Source organism: Trachurus japonicus, chromosome 17 (genome assembly GCF_045865225.1).
Source record: "Trachurus japonicus isolate A0001 chromosome 17, Traja_1.0".
Taxonomy (NCBI): domain Eukaryota; kingdom Metazoa; phylum Chordata; class Actinopteri; order Carangiformes; family Carangidae; genus Trachurus; species Trachurus japonicus.
In genome coordinates, this window is record NC_140923.1 from 27,895,900 (window position 1) to 27,911,520 (window position 15,621).

Below are 15,621 nucleotides of genomic sequence, written 5' to 3' on the forward strand. Positions count from 1 at the left end.
TTTTCAATATAAAAAATGATCGGAGGTGACTGATTTTTTACGTGGTATCAGACCCTTGGATATGTCAAAGATTAGTAGCAAAACTGATTTTGATGCATTATTAGTTTTTCTGTAGGTTCAGTTTTTTTTGGAAAGTGCACCCCCTTGAGGCCATAGACTTCAATTGAAACCACATTTTTCATGGCTGTAATTCGCAGGGCTGTAAAAGTTAAAAAAAAAAAAAAAAAAAATTGCAATCTTAGTGACTTCTCTTCAGAAGAGGTCAAATTTGAAGATTTTATTGTCCATCACCAGATGGCACCATTTACCTAGCAACCAGGCCTATGGAAACAGAGTATATATTTCTAGGTTTTTCAATGGGATTTTACATAGAGATATGGATTTGTTGTGTGTGTGTGTCCAAACAAACACACACACACACACGTCTGTGTGTGTGTGTGTTTATGCATGCACATACACACACAATACTGAACAAATCCATATCTCTATGTAAAATCCCATTGAAAAAGCCTAGAAATATACTCTGTTTCCTTGGGCCTGGTTGCTAGGTAAATGGCGCCATCTGGTGATGGACAATAAAATCTTCAAATTTTACCTCTTCTGAAAAGGAGAAGTCACTAAGATTGCAGAATGCATGTTTTTTTATTGTTATAGCCCTGCAATCAAAATATGTCGTTATAATGGCAGTCTATGGGACAAAAATGTCCGCAAATGGTACAAGTGTGATTTTTTTTGGAAAAACTGAACCTACAAAAATACTAATAATTCATCAAAATCAGTTTTGCTACTAATCTTTGACATATCCAAGGGTCTGATACCACGTAAAATATCATTCACCTCTGATCATTTTTCATATTGCAAATCTGCAGTTTTCTGTCATTTTTTTCAAAAATCCAGCGCATGCTTCATTAAATCACTATAAAAAATATTTTAAAAACATAAAAAAGTAGAGTATTTAGTATTTTTGTAAAGTAGAGAAGTTGACTGAACAATCTGTGAAAAAAAATCAGAAAAAAATCATCATCTGATACATTTTTAGAGCAGTTGTTTATAGTGGACATTTTTGTCCCGAATGGTATAAGTGTATGCGTTTTTTGCATAGGCTAAACTATAGACCTTACAAAAATTGGAACGTTACAAAATTGGAACAATACACAAAAAAAGATTGGCCAATAATCATGCCATTTCAAGTCATACAGTGAATGTTATCGCTAAAAAACAAGTGAAAGATGCCCCTAGTGGACAAAAATGTCCCGAATGGTACCAGAGGGTTAATGTTCAAAAACATTTTTTAAATTATAAATAATGACAAATGAGCCAATAATCTGATATCTGTACACAAAATGAGCACAAAGATTATTTTTACTATACATTGTGATAAATTAGGACTGTATGAGTTTTGCTTTTACCGCCTCTGCTGTCATGCATGTGCTCGTGCGTGTGTGTATTTTTTTCCAAATCAAATTAGTACACAATTTGCATAACTTACCTGCTGCTACTTGTCTGATGGCACTCTGATGGTTGCAGTCTGATATCTGTACACAAAATGAGCACAAAAATTATTTTTAAAATACATCATGTTAAAGCAGATAACAGCGGCACGGCCGTTTCGGCTAATGCTGTGTTCAAGGCAGGCTTTTGAAACCGTAAGTTACAGCTTCAAGTCACAACTACGACTTGGTAGCGTTCCAGGTAACCCGTAGCTCGTGTTTTTACCGTCCTGTTGTCTGTGAAAGTTCCCTATAACGGCCACTCGTAACTTCCGACCCGTGAACTCGTACCAGATCGAACTGGTATGACTTCACAGGAAGGAAAAACACAAAGTACGAGTTTCCTTGAACGCACCATGAGTTAGCAGCCCCCGCCCTTGTCAGGCATCAATTGGTCCTCGTGCTACGTCACCACATTCACGCGCATCCCTTGGCTGCACACACAGCCCTTCATGCCGTTCTCTCCCCTCATTGGATAACACTTGTATCCCACAAGGAAAATTTTCTCCTCGGGTTACAGCAGAGCAGAGTGACGGAGAGACTCGTGTTTAGGCTGAAATACTTCATGTAAGTGATTGCTGACGGAAAATAGGACTATTTAGGACTTATATTAACAAAAACATTCCACTGATATCTGCTTTAAATTAGGACCGTATGAGTTTTGCTTGTGCTTCTGTGTGTGTGAATTTGATTTTTTTTTTTTTTTTTTAATCCAGTTAATACACCATTTAACTCACCTATTGGTACTCTGGTACTAGTTTGTGATGGCACTCTGATGGTTGCGCTCTGATGGTTGTAGTCCGAAATCTGTACACAGAATGAGCACAGATGATTAAAAAATGTTCAAAAACATTTTTTAAATTATAAATAATGACAAATGAGCCAATAATCTGATATCTGTACACAAAATGAGCACAAAAATTATTTTTAAAATACATCATGTTAAACTAGGACCGTATGAGTTTTGCTTGTGCTTCTGTGTGTGTGAATTTGATTTTTTTTTTTTTTAATCCAGTTAATACACCATTTAACTCACCTATTGGTACTCTGGTACTAGTTTGTGATGGCACTCCCCTTACGAAAGAAAAATATATTGCAATATATTAGAAAATATCATGTGATATATTAGGCAATATATTCCCATATATGGGATTTAATTTTTATATTTTCCAATATATTGCAATATATGCATGGATCATATATGTGTATATATTGAGAAATATATTGAAATAAAGACCAAAAAGGCACTATATTTTTAAATATTTTATATATTTATATATATATGCATGGATCATATATGTGTATATATTGAAAAATATATTGAAATCAAGGCCAAAAAGGCACTATATTTTTTTAATGTTTTATATATTTTCATATATATGCATGGATCATATATGTGTATATATTGAAAAATATATTGAGATCAAGGCCAAAAAGGCACTATATTTTTTAAATGTTTATATTTTATACAACATACACACACACACACACACACACACACACACACACATATATATATATATATGTGCGTGTAAAACATTTAAAAAATATAGTATATAGTATAGTATATGTGTATATTTAACCCCCCCCCCGCCCCCCCCCCCCCCCCCCCCCCCCCCCCCCCCCCTCCACCCCCCCCCCCCCCCCCCCCTGTAACAAGTTAAGTAATTTATCTAACATCACAATTAGTCCGAAGCTGAAGGTAAAAATTCAATTAAAGTAAATATCCTGCATAGTTCTCCTCCTCTGTGTCCTCTGATCAAATAAAAATAAAATGTTACCACAATGAAACAAAATCCATTGGCTGTCTCATCGTGAGCATTTGAACATGATTGGTTGATCTGACTGACATAATGGCTCTTGGCCAATGACAGCTGTGCGCGCCTTTCCGGCGCCAAATTTGAAAATAACCGTTACTGCTGCTGTGAAACGGGAACCGCCGCGACGCACTTCAGTCGTTCAAGAATGACCAGTCATGTGGATTATTTTTACGATACGGATAAATGGACAAACAGTCGGCTGGAACCTGGTCCTAGCGAGAGCTTGAGTGAATTTAAATCCTGCAAAAAATACCAGGTAAGATATTTCTCTGTTATTATTGTGGCGTTGTTGGTGTCAGGGATTCAAACAGGCAGGCTCTGGTGAGAGGGAGGGGGGCTGTGTAACGTTAACGGATGTGAAGTCCTGGACATGTCTCGACATGTCACCATGGAGGGTTTTTTTTTCTTATTCTCCTTGTTCTAACCAACGGTGAGGAGGGTGTTTCAGCCGGTACAGGGCTTCATTAACGTGTTACAGAGAAAAGGGTTAGAAAGAAAAGAGAGAAAAGCTAATCGCCATTAGCACATGAGCTATCCGGCTTTCAACCCCGTAGTAGCATTCTAGCGAGCGGCTAACTGGTAGCGTTAGCGGCTAACTGGTAGCATTAGCCACCGGTGTAGGCACCAAATGTGGAGGCTCCGGGCTGCCAAAACCGCCCTGACTAATCTGATGTTTGTTAAATCTACAAAACGAATTACCGAACAAACACCACCACTTCTGTGTGCACGCCTCTGCAACTAGTCATGGCTATCGTAGCCGTTAGCTTAGCTGCTGCTGACAGCTAACAGCAGCAGCTAAGCTAACACCAGGACGTCAGCTGTTAAAACCCTCCCGTTGTCGGACACAACATGAAACTACTCCAATTAGCTCAGTCATGTTGTAACAAAGATATCTGCTGGAAAAAATATTTTTTTCATGGGCTGTTTATTGAGTTATTTAAGACACTGTTTTGAACACTGTGTAAACATAAGTGAAAGTTCCTTTAGAACAGTGGTTCCCAAACGGGGGGGGGGGGGGGGGGGGGGTAAACCGGCTTCGGAATGTGTTTTATTTTGAAAATTAACCGGATTCTTCCGCTGTTTCTTTGTGCGACTTCCTGCCCGGCTTGACAGGCTCGCTCGCGGCCGTAGCTCGCGGCTCGCGCGCCGCGCCGCTGCTGCTGTGAACCGGAGCGACGTGGCTCCGGTGTGACACAGTCGTTAACATCAAAGGGCTCCGCTTCTCGCTGCTTCGCGGCTACTCGCGGCGCGCGTGTGTGTGTGTGAGAACCACTGCTTTAGAAAACGCACTCTGCTGCAGAAGAAAACAACATGAACTCTGCTATAACAGAAACTACTGGAGATGAGACACTACACTGACTGTGGCCTCTTAGCATGGTTACTAATACTCACTCCTGTTAATAAAAGTAAAGTATCACTGATATTAGTGTATACTCGGTTGATGAAGTATTAGTCATCCAGCTGAAAATGATATAGCCTGCAAATAAGCCCTCATTAGTGAATCCAGTTTATACACACAGGTGTAATAAGTTCAATTCACCCTTCATAGGTTGGACAAAATAATAGAAACTTTAAAGTCAAAGATATGTGGCAGTAATTTTCATTAGGATATTAGTTCTAAATATAGTGTTATTTGAGTAATAATAATCAGGATCAGCCGCAAAATAAATAAAAAAAAAAAATCATTCTATCCTTAATACTGTGACACAGCTAAAGATATTTTTGTCCTTGATTAATTAATGTTTTACTCTGTTTCTAATTGACTGAATACTCTTTGTTATGTCAATCTGTATTTTACACAGCCAAGGACCCACAGCAGTGCTCTACCCATGAGATCATCGTGCTGGAGAACCCGAAGTGACAATAGAGCAAAAGATGATGGGGTACAGACTTCAACATGCAAACAGGTAGGCAAACAGACCAAGAATTATGGCAAATGCATTTTGCTTCTTAAATTTTTTCATTAAACCTAGTTCAGATTAATTTCAGTTCAAGTTTTTAAAGTGATAGTTCACCCAAAATTGAAATTGCACTCATTATCTACTCACCCTCATGTCGACTAAGGGCTGGGAGGAGTTTCAGAGTCCTCAGTGGCTTCTCTCTTACAGGGGGTCTCGACGTAGCAGTGCATGTCCATATAACGGTTGCAAATGGATACCAACTGTCTTCATAACAAAAAGACACACCAAAAAACATCCAAATACCTCCATGCTGCTCGTATGTAATGTTCGTCTTGTATTGAAGCCCCGAAATGCGAAATTGTCCCAAAAACAATGAAATAAGTCAATTTTTCGAGCTTCTCGAAGCTCTTCTTCCCGGTTCGTCATATTTGGACGAACCAGGGTCTGTTCTCTTCCCAGTTCGTCCAAATATGACGAACCGGGAAGAGGAGCTTTGAGAAGCTTCCGCTACAAAACAAGCTTGAAAAATTGACTTATTCAATTCGGGGCTTCAATACAAGACGGACATTACATACGAGCAGCATGGAGGTATTTGGGTGTTTTTTGGTGTGTCTTATTGTTACCAAGACAGTTGGTATCCATTTGCAACCGTTATATTGACATGCACTGCTACGCCGAGACCCCCTGTAACTCAGAGAAGCCACGGAGGACTCTGAAACTTCTCCCAGCCCTTAGTCCACATGAGGGTGAGTAGATAATGAGTGAAATTTCAATCTTGGGTGAACTATCGCTTTAAATGTATAGCACCATCCCATACAGAAGTAATTGAAATTTCCACAGGACTGATGCTGGCTAGCCTCGCATCACCAGGCTCTTCAGACAAGCGAAGAGCCTGGTGTCAGTTACCTCCCAATTAGTCTGCATTCTGGTTCCTGTCTGTAGCTGATACCGAAATCACCAAATTCACCAAAATAAAAGTATTCACCAACATAAAACTTATAAAATAACAGGGTACCCGCGGGGTCTTAAAAACTTGAAAAAGTCTTAAATTTGATAACTATAAATTAAGGCCTTGAAAAGGTCTTAAATTTAGTTTACAAGTCTTAAATTTCATTCTCAAAGGTCTAGGGGTGTAACGGTACATGTATTTGTATTGAACCGATTCGGTACGGGGCGTTCGGTTCGGCACAGCGCTGTGAACGAGTGAGTTTCGGTACAGAAGTTGTGTGTGTTTACAGTCCGCCTGCAGCTACACGTGCAGCCCGTTTACGTCGTGGCTATCGCTAATGCTACCGCTAGCGAGAAAACAGAGGCTTGAAGACCCTCCTGCTTTTGGGAGGAATGGAGGTGGAGGTGGAGGTGGGGGGGCTGTGGCTCCTATCTCCTCTCTGTCTGTCTGCCTGTCCGTCTGTCTGTCTGTCTGTCTCTCTCTCTGTGTCTGTGTTGCGCACAAGCTCCAGTACATGTGGATCTGCTGCAGATGCGCCCAGAGCAGGCGCACGTCGCTGCTGTGTTGACACTACGCACTGTGCCTCGTGATGACCCGCGTTATTCATTCATTTATTTATTTATTTGCGGCCGAACGGTTGCATCGTCAGGCAGCCGTTGTGGCATTTGCCCACATTGCCCTATGGTCAGTCAGTCACTGGCTCGAACTGTTAGTGCTGCACTTTACATGTAAAAAAAAAAAAAAAATCATTGTAAGGCTGTATGTTTTGTTATTTTGAGAATAATTTATTGAACTTATTAGGCAGCACTTTACAACAGTAGCCTTTTATATTTTTTTCATATTTTGTATAATGGCTTGGTTTAGTTTAATAAGTTTATTTGTATCAGGGACAGAATGTACCTACAACATAGCATTAGTAGGTGAGTAAAATAATTACATTTGACTAAAACATGTAAATTTGGTTTAGAAAAATTCCTAATAAACAACAAGCAAATTTATGTTTTGCATTTTGTTCTCTTACCGAAAATGAACCGAACCGAGACCTCAAAACTGAGGTGCGTACCGAACCGTGATTTATGTGTATCGTTACACCCCTACAAAGGTCTTATTTTTTATCTATCTGCATGATACATCGCAACAACATAACTGTATCTACTTGCAAAAAATCATGGAATGCTGCGTTGGCAAACGTAAAATGACTGTTGCGAGGTTGGTCTTAAATTTCATTAGATGTGGTCTTAAAAAGGTCTTAAAAAGTCTTAAATTTGAGTTGCAAAATTCTGGGGGTACCATGAATAAACATTAACTTGTAATACAATAAAAGCAAAATGTCAATTTAATGGCTCGGGGACTTTCTTGTAAATTATATTCCTTAAATTAAAGAGTTTTACCGCATTTTATTAGCTTGGTGCTTTTATTTTGAAGGAAAGGTCTGTCTCTCTCGCCCTGGATCCGTTTCCTACCAAAACAGCGGGTCAACGGCCCCAGACTAGATGCTGGCTGACTGAGTGATAGAGTTGAGGGAAATCATTGACTATACAGCTGAATACCGACTGAATACTAACATTAAACTAGTGGTCTATTATCTTGTTTTTACTGGTGTGGAGTCTGGACTCCAGTAGGGATGGGCATTTCAAGCGAAAGTATTTGATAATCGCGGAGTACTAATCGATTGACTCTTTGACACCCCCCTCCAAACCCCCTGTGAATGATCTGATGTTTGATGTTAGGTTGAACATTAGAATGAAGCAAAGGACGTCAGAGCATTTTATACAGATAATTTAAATAATATTTAAAAAATCTCTTTTTTTCTCTCTCTTTTTCCCTAGATGCACCAAGGAGCCAGCTGATTACTACCAATTGGAGGGTGGACATCTCTTCATCTGCTACATACATACATCTGCTTTATCTGCTACATCAATTTTCTTTTGGCTATTTATTTCTTTTCCACAGTTCCAAAAGTATATGTATTGTCTGTTCAATGGCATTCTTTAAAAATGTTGCACTGTTCAGAAATGTAGAGTCAGTCACATTTCCTTTGTCTGACCATATGCCAGGCCTGTTGGCAGGGTTCTTACGGATCCTTAAAAAGTCTTAAAAGGCATTGAATTCATTAATCTAAAAACAAGGCCTTAATTGGCATTAAAATGTCTTCAATCAATTTTTCAAAAGTCTTAAAAATGTTAACACTTGGTAAGTGGTATTTTATGGTGGCCGTCAACGCTAAATTTCTCACAGCCACCAGATTCCGAGTCAGTGGTGGGTTTTTTTTTTTTTTTTCAGACTTTTTATGCATTTATTTTGAAAGGACAGCTGGAAAGAGACATTTATTTTGAAAGGACAGCTGGAAAGAGACACAATCCAATGTTCATGTAGCAGTCACTTTACCTTGGATCACATAGGAAAGTGGGTAAAATTGTCCCTAACCCTATGTAATTGATGTGAGGTGTTTCTTTTTTTTCTGCATTTGTGTTTATTATGAAGTTGGTCTTAAATTTCAAGTGGTTTTAAAAAAAGTCTTAAATTTAACTTGGCTTAAGCTGTAGGAACCCTGGTTGGGGTTTTAATAGGCCTGTATAGCTCCCTACCTCAAACTGGGTTCAGTATCTGTGCCTGATTAAAAGAAAATAAAGGTTGCTTTTGATAAATTACCCAGTCTGTGTTAATATGTGGTATAAAGGTTTGTGCACATATTGCAGTTTGCATATTTAAGTATTCATCCACAATATATTGAACACATATGTCATGTTTTTGTTTCCATATAATTTTCCATATATTAAATATATTCCACAATATATTGAACACATAGCCATACATATATTTCATGTATAATTTTACATATATTTAAAATATATTCTACCATATATTGAACATACATGTGACACTATATCTTTTCATATATTATCAATACATTTTATCATATAAATCTGAATACATTATGGTGGATATTTATAAATATAAAATTGCATATATTTTGGGATATATAAACCCATATATTATATATTCAGGTTTAATATATTTCAATATATTGAAAGGGGCAGTTTTTTGTATATTTTGCAATATATTGCAATATATTACAATATATTACATCAATATATAATATGTTGTATAATATATGTGTCATCAATATATTTTTCCATATATTGCAATATATAATATATTGTATAATATATGTGTCATCAATATATTTTTCCATATATTTACAATATATAATATATTGGAAAATGTAATGGAAGAATAATATATTACAATATATTACAATATATTGCAAGTAATATATTGGTAAATATATTTTTCTTTCGTAAGGGTCTGATGGTTGCGCTCTGATGGTTGTAGTCCGAAATCTGTACACAAAATGAGCACAGATGATTTATTAATGTTCAAAAACATTTTTAAAATTATAAATAATGACAAATGAGCCAATAATCTGATATCTGTACACAAAATGAGCACAAAGATTATTTTTACTATACATTGTGATAAATTAGGACTGTATGAGTTTTGCTTTTACCGCCTCTGCTGTCATGCTTGTGCTCGTGCGTGTGTGTGTATTTTTTTCCAAATCAAATTAGTACACAATTTGCATAACTTACCTGCTGCTACTTGTCTGATGGCACTCGGATGGTTGCAGTCTGATATCTGTACACAAAATGAGCACAAAAATTATTTTTAAAATACATCATGTTAAACTAGGACCGTATGAGTTTTGCTTGTGCTTCTGTGTGTGTGAATTTGATTTTTATTTTTTTTAAACCAGTTAATACACCATTTAACTCACCTATTGGTACTCTGGTACTAGTTTGTGATGGCACTCTGATGGTTGCGCTCTGATGGTTGTAGGCCTAGTCCGAAATCTGCACACAAAATGAGCACAGATGATTTATTAATGTTCAAAAACATTTTTAAATTATAAATAATGACAAAGACAAATTTCTCATGTCACTATACTGCCATTTGGACTAATCTAATTTTGGTAAGTTTATAAAACCAAAGACTGGACAAACATTACCATTTATATGTGCACATTTTTGTAATTAGTCTTGGTTATCATACAATAGCTGGGCTAACAGTTAGCTGTTAACTTTAATAACTCATGACTCAAACGGTCCATGAATATATATGACTGAGCTAACTGGAGTAGTTTCATGTCTGAACAGAACGATATTGCGACGCCAAGCCTCTCACAAATGGCGGGCCGACTTCCGGGTCATGGAGCCCTTGCACATGTACAGTAACCATGCTGATTTAACAAAATAAAATGTATAAGACTGATTGGTTCCTTAAAAAACATTTATTTATGTAAAGGTGGTGATTTCAGTAGGCTAAGTAGCCCAGAGGCAGTCCTGCTCATTTTTTCATTCAAACAAACTAATGCCACTGCCACAGTTTTTAAATTTAATCAATGAGACCAACATTAATCTCCTAAAAAGAGTTTAACCAGCCAGGGGTAAACGTCTGATAGCGTGCGGATACGTTACTGTGCTCGTTGTCTACCGCGGGAGGACGAGCGACTGCCGCCGGCAGATGAGGTCCGTAGAGCGGCTGCTGCAGCTCTGTCAGCTGCTGCCCTGGTGCTCGGTCGCGCACATTAGCATTAAGCTAGTGGGCTTTCTGCTGAGTTGTGATACTGACTGTGTGTGTTTTGAACGTTGTTTGAAACTATGTGGGTTTGTACGGTTTATTTTACCATCCAAAAGCAAGCTCATTACTGTCTGTCCCCAGGGTACCCCCAGAATTTTGCAACTCAAATTTAAGACTTTTTAAGACCTTTTTAAGACCACATCTAATGAAATTTAAGACCAACCTCGCAACAGTCATTTTACGTTTGCCAACGCAGCATTCCATGATTTTTTGCAAGTAGATACAGTTATGTTGTTGCGATGTATCATGCAGATAGATAAAAAAATAAGACCTTTGTAGGGGTGTAACGATACACATAAATCACGGTTCGGTACGTACCTCGGTTTTGAGGTCTCGGTTCGGTTCATTTTCGGTAAGAGAACAAAATGCAAAACATAAATTTGCTTGTTGTTTATTAGGAATTTTTCTAAACCAAATTTACATGTTTTAGTCAAATGTAATTATTTTACTCACCTACTAATGCTATGTTGTAGGTACATTCTGTCCCTGATACAAATAAACTTATTAAACTAAACCAAGCCATTATACAAAATATGAAAAAAATATAAAAGGCTACTGTTGTAAAGTGCTGCCTAATAAGTTCAAATTATTCTCAAAATAACAAAACATACAGCCTTACAATGATTTTTTTTTTTTCTTACATGTAAAGTGCAGCACTAACAGTTCGAGCCAGTGACGGACTGACCATAGGGCAATGTGGGCAAATGCCACAACGGCTGCCTGACGATGCAACCGTTCGGCCGCAAATAAATAAATAAATAAATAAATGAATGAATAACGCGGGTCATCACGACGGCACAGTGCGTAGTGTCAACACAGCAGCGACGTGCGCCTGCTCTGGGCGCATCTGCAGCAGATCCACAGCTGCTGGAGCTTGTGCGCAACACAGACACAGAGAGAGACAGACAGACAGACGGAGGGACGGACGGACAGAGGGACAGGCATGCAGACAGACAGAGAGGAGATAGGAGCCACAGCCCCCACCTCCACCTCCACTCCTCCCACAAGCAGGAGGGTCTTCAAGCCTCTGTTTTCTCGCTAGCGGTAGCATTAGCGATAGCCACGACGTAAACGGGCTGCACGTGTAGCTGCAGGCGGACTGTAAACACACACAACTTCTGTACCGAAACTCACTCGTTCACAGCGCTGTGCTGAACCGAACGCCCCGTACCGAATCGGTTCAATACAAATACATGTACCGTTACACCCCTAAACCTTTGAGAATGAAATTTAAGACTTGTAAACTAAATTTAAGACCTTTTCAAGGCCTTAATTTATAGTTATCAAATTTAAGACTTTTTCAAGTTTTTAAGACCCCGCGGGTACCCTGGTCCCATAGAATAACATGGCAGCCTAGTTGGGAGCTACATGAAACATGTGGCCGCGGGAGCGGCGAGATCAAAAGCTCTGCCGCTCCTTTGTATCAACCGCTCTGGGTCTCCACCTGCCCCACACACGTACACACACCCTCTTCATGTATTCACAAGCACGTGTATAACCGGCGGCGAGCGAAAATAACGACCGACACCAACCGGAAAGCAAGGATAACTTTCTTACTCAACCATCCATGTCCCGCTAAAACATGCATTGTTGTATTTTACACATTTTCCCATTCAAAAAACGTATTGACTTTTAGACGAGGGAATGCTAAAAATGCGGTATGCTAGTCTCGCTCCCCAGACCCTCCTCCGGAGAAGGAAGACTGCTAACGACAAATATTCACGGTGCACATTGTACAAATGCATTCCCAGTACGATAATTAGACTATTTATTGAGATTCAATTCAAAATAAAACCATTAATATTACTTACCAAGACAAGGCTGCTTCAAGGCTGCTACTCCGCATCAAGGAAAATTCAATATGGCTGACTCAGCCCAGAGCGATAGATATAACAGAGTGGCGACACTCCCATAGGACTCCGTTGTAAAAAATGGCGGGCCGACTTCCGGGTCATGGAGCCCTCAATAGTTCCAAACATTCCTCCCGCGGCGCTGGACCACGTCTGTTTCTATGGCTGCACAGCAAGAAACTACTGAGCTACGTTGACGAAATACCGACCAATTTTAAGTTATAAAGTGGTAATAATCTTTCCCAAGTACAGTAACCATGTTGACTTAACAAAATAAAAATTATTAGACTGATCGGTTCATTGAAAAACATTTATTTATTTACGTAACTGTGGTGATTTCAGTCCGTAGCCCAGAAGCAGCCCTGCTCACTTTTCATTCAAACAAACTAATGCCACTGCCACAGTTGTTAAATTTCATCAATGAGACCAACATTAATCTCTTCAAAATAATTTAACAAGCCAGCGGTAAACCTCCAAAAGCATGCGGATACGTTACTTGGCTCGTTTTCTCCGACGGGAGGACGGACGGTCGGCCCCGGCAGATCAGCTCAGTAGAGCGGCTGCTGCTGCTGTGACAGCCGCTGCCCTGGTCCCCGGTCGGGGCTCACACAGACTCTGCACTTCTCCCAGAACAAACATCGGTGCAAGTTCCTAACAAACGTTATGAACTGACCACAGACTCCGGATTAAACGGTGACTTTCTTGCATGAAAAAAATATTAAAACTGTGACGTGTTGACAGCGCTAAAGCCAGGTTTTGGCAGCTTTACTGCTGTGGCTCGGTTGCCGCAAAATGGCGATATCGATGCTAATTTCTGTTAGCCCGTCTATGAGGTTTTGCATTATACGTTAGCATTAAGCTAGCGGGCTTTATATTTAGGTGATACTGGCTGTGTGTGTGTTTTGAACGTTGTTTCAAACTGTGTGGGTTTGATTGAACATCTTTTATGCTTAAATATATATATTCCCGCTTAATATATTGCTTTACTCCTCTTCTTATGCCATTTTTACTGTAGGGCAGGCTAATCTTCACTTTAGAGTGACAAATAAAACCTTGAAGCAAGAAGATTTTGCCTTTTGTTTGAAAACTGACATTGATGTACATACAGTAATTCAGTAACAGTTGTAAATATACCTTTGTACGGTTTATTTTTTAATATTTACCGTCCAAAAGCAAGCTCAGTGCTGTCTGTCCCATAGCAGAACATGACAGCGGCAGCCTCGTTTGGAACTATTGGGAGCTACATGATAGTGATGTGTCGGTCGCGAACGATCCGGCTCTAAGAGCCGGCTCTTTGAAGTGAACGACGGGAGCCGGCTCCTCATTGGGAGCCGTTTTAGTTTTTTTTTCTCCTCTGCTTGTTGTAGTGAAAGCCACAGATCGACGGGGGAAGGGGGTAAAAACGAAACTAATCAACCAGCGCATCCAGCACGAGCCTGTGGCAGCACCTCTCTCTCTCTCTCTCTCCCCCTCTCTCTCTCTCTAGCTGGTGCGGGCACTCACGCAGGCACATGGACAGGTAGGGTAGTGACAGTAATAAACAAATGCGCTAAATCGCGCTAATGCGTTCAAATTGCTATCCTCCCCCCATCTGACAGTCTGACCGTCCGACGGAGGAGGGGGGGGCATTTGGGCATTTAAATAAGCAGTAAGCAGTTCAAAGGCAGAGTGTAGATTGTGCAAGGTGAAAATCTCATATGGAGCAGGCTCCACAAACACATGCACAGGCACATATGTATGCAGGATGTACAGCATTGACAATTTTGATTGATTATTTTGATTTTGATTTTCATCCATAAGTGCAAAAGAAAAGTTAGTCTGGAGCCCTGGACTTTGTTTTTTATAGGCCTACTTTATCATTTATTTTTGTAACACTGTATTCAAGGTTGAGTGTGTTCAGTAGGCATAAATGAAAATATTTGTTGTTTTTTTACATTAGTAATTAATTTTACACATAGTTTTGCATTATTTTGGTGATAAGCAACATAAAATCTGAAGAGCCACTTGGGAGCCGAAAGAGCCGGCTCTTTTTAGTGAGCCGAGCCGAAAGAACTGGCTCTCCAAAAAGAGCCGGAGTTCCCATCACTACTACATGAACCACGTGACCGCGCTGGCGGCGACATCAAAGGCTGTCGCCACTCTGTTAAATCTATCGCTCTGACTCAGCCTACCTGAGGGAGAGATAAGACCCACCCACCAGAACGTCATGACGTCATGACGCTAATGTGTCTTTCTTATATTTTTTGAGCCTTCCACACAAATTAACTATAAAATATTGAGCCCTGTTCAATTAAAGTGGCATAAATCTTAACAGAGCTCAACACTTTATAGTTCAGTCAACTTTATAACGACATTTGACTGTTATGACCTCATTAGTTATGAGCTAGTACAACTGTTTGGGATTACAGTGTACTGATAACAATTTCTCCCAAAAATTACAACTGCTCAAAATAACAAAAAAAGATGCAGTGTTTTCAGACCTCAAATAATGCAAATAAGTTGATATTCCACTAATGTTTTAATTTAGGAAGAGTTCAGATTAATATCGATGGAAATTTCAATTTTAATCCTGCAGCAGCAGTGATTGATTATTTACTGATGCATAATAGTTCTAAGATTTTCTTCTAAAATAAAGTCAATAATGACATTTTTTGTGTTCTCTTTGTATTTGGAAAAGTATCAAAAAACATGTTGGTACCAATACCGGTACCAACATGTTGGTATCATAACAATAACGTTATATAGCATAATGTGACCCCACTTTATTATACACTCATACTGTCTTGTAGTTCTGCTTGAATAATTTCTTCTCAAAATGCATCAGATTGATGCTTTCAAATATGAAATATTCAAATTTTTCTTCCGGGGGAGCATGCCCCCCGACCCCCCTAGAGGGGTCGGATCCTTCTCACCTTTTTCACCCATGACCCGTTTTTATGTCTGTCCTCTTCTTATGCCATTTTTACTGTA

At 39.2% G+C, this 15,621-nt stretch overlaps 1 long non-coding RNA gene across 1 annotated transcript; it reads left to right on the plus strand.

The window, feature by feature from the left end:
- Positions 1 to 3,626: 3,626 nt before the first annotated feature.
- LOC146970860 (uncharacterized) lies at positions 3,627 to 8,344 on the plus strand. The gene is made up of 3 exons (XR_015038011.1): positions 3,627 to 3,740; positions 5,113 to 5,217; positions 7,990 to 8,344. It is a non-coding gene; the product is annotated as an uncharacterized LOC146970860 (long non-coding RNA).
- Positions 8,345 to 15,621: the final 7,277 nt, after the last annotated feature.